This window comes from Oncorhynchus gorbuscha, unplaced genomic scaffold (genome assembly GCF_021184085.1).
Source record: "Oncorhynchus gorbuscha isolate QuinsamMale2020 ecotype Even-year unplaced genomic scaffold, OgorEven_v1.0 Un_scaffold_27:::fragment_6:::debris, whole genome shotgun sequence".
Taxonomy (NCBI): domain Eukaryota; kingdom Metazoa; phylum Chordata; class Actinopteri; order Salmoniformes; family Salmonidae; genus Oncorhynchus; species Oncorhynchus gorbuscha.
This window is the reverse complement of record NW_025745132.1, coordinates 247398-249362: the sequence shown is the minus strand read 5'-3', so window position 1 is coordinate 249362 and position 1965 is coordinate 247398.

Below are 1965 nucleotides of genomic sequence, written 5' to 3'. Positions count from 1 at the left end.
GAGGCTGCGCCAAGCGGAGGTTTTGGACCCAGATGCTATCCACCCAATTATCCTTGACTCCAGACACCCTCTTACCAGGCTCCTCATCAAGAGTTATGATGAGCGGCTACTCCACCCAGGGCCAGAGAGGGTCTATGGGGAGATGAGGCGGAAGTACTGGATAATTGGAGGACGAGGAGCCATTCGTAAGCACCAATACGCCTGCGTAGAATGTCAGAGATGGCGGGCTGGAGCTACGGTGCCCAAAATGGCAGATTTACCCCCTGCTCGCTTGCGCCTCCTTAAACCACCCTTCTGGTCAACAGGAGTAGATTGCTTCGGCCCCTTGATGATCAAGTTAGGTCATCGTGTGGAAAAGCGCTGGGGCATTCTATTCAAGTGTATGACAACCAGATGTGTCCACCTGGACCTACTGGAGAGTTTGGATACGGAAGCCTTCCTCATGGCCCTACGGCGGTTTATCTCCCGACGGGGGAAACCCTACGAGATCCTGGCTGACAGAGGTACGAACTTCAAGGCAGGAGAAGCCAGGTTAGAGGAAGCCTTCCAAGCCATGGAACCCAGCCTCCAGGATCAGCTGATGGACCAACAACTCTCATTCAAATTTAACCCTCCAGGCGCTCCTCATTTTGGAGGAACATGGGAGCGAGAGATCAAATCTGTAAAGACGGCCTTACGAGTCGTACTAGGGGACCAAACTGTCACTGAAACTGTCTTGAGGACTGTCCTGATAGAGGTGGAAGGGATTCTGAACTCCAAACCCTTGGGATATCTCTCTGCAGACATCGCTGACCCCGATCCGGTTACACCGAATATGCTCTTGATGGGACGTCGAGATGCGTCACTTCCTCAAGCCATGTATGCTGATACCAACCTCGTAGGCAGACGCCGGTGGCGACACAGCCAAATCTTAGCTGACCATTTTTGGGCCCGATTCATTCGGGATTACCTACCAAGTCTACAGCACAGAGGGAAATGGCGGAGAGAAATGGCCAGCCTGGAAACTGGCCAAGTAGTAATGATGGTGGACCCTCAGCTGCCTCGAGCCTCCTGGCCGGTGGGCCGTATAACTAAGACCATGCCTGGGACCGATGGTCGTGTTAGATCAGTGGAAATCCAGGTGAAGAACCGGACATATATCCGGCCAGTTGCCCGACTGATTCCTCTCCCTGAGATGACAGAGGATGGGGAGCAATGAGCCTTTTTGAGGAATGTGGAAATTAACAAATTTCCGGGGTGGCTGTAGAAAAGGCCCATGGAGTTGGTGGAATACTCCTTTAATTAATTGCCATTTACTCAGCTGGGCCAGGGGCGCTTTAATTAGGTCAGGTGGAAATGTCCTACAGATCTCAACTCTATAAAAGGAGGAAATTGCCATCGCCTGATCTCGCTGCTTTCTCTTCCCTAAATCCATCTGATCCAGAAGTTCTGTGCGTCCATGAATCCACGTAAGTCCACCGACTCTTACCTTTCATCTGAATGATCTGTGGTGATCGGGAGAGTGGGCCATTCAGTTATTGTTTATAGTTATCACCGCGGAGCGCGGCTTGGAGCGCACGCTTCAAACATATTGTGTAATGTGAATTGTTAATAATGACTGCTATGATTTGATCTTTGATTATGAATTTGATTGTATACATGTTATTTGTTTCCTTTGTGATGCAGCACAGACTACCAGTAAATATACCACTTTATGGTTAAAGGAATTCCTGCCTCAGTCTCATACATTCCTCTGTCACCTGACACGTGACCACCTGTTCACCTTCACTGTCAGTCATCCTACCTGTCCAGCAACCCACACAGATTCCACTAATCTTTCAGTCACAAAGGGGACTAATTTATGGGTCACAGTGTCCAGGGGGACTGATGTATGGGTCACAGAGTGTCCAGGGGGACTGATTGTATGGGTCACAGAGTGTCCAGGGGGACTGATTGTATGGGTCACAGAGTGTCCAGGGGGACTGA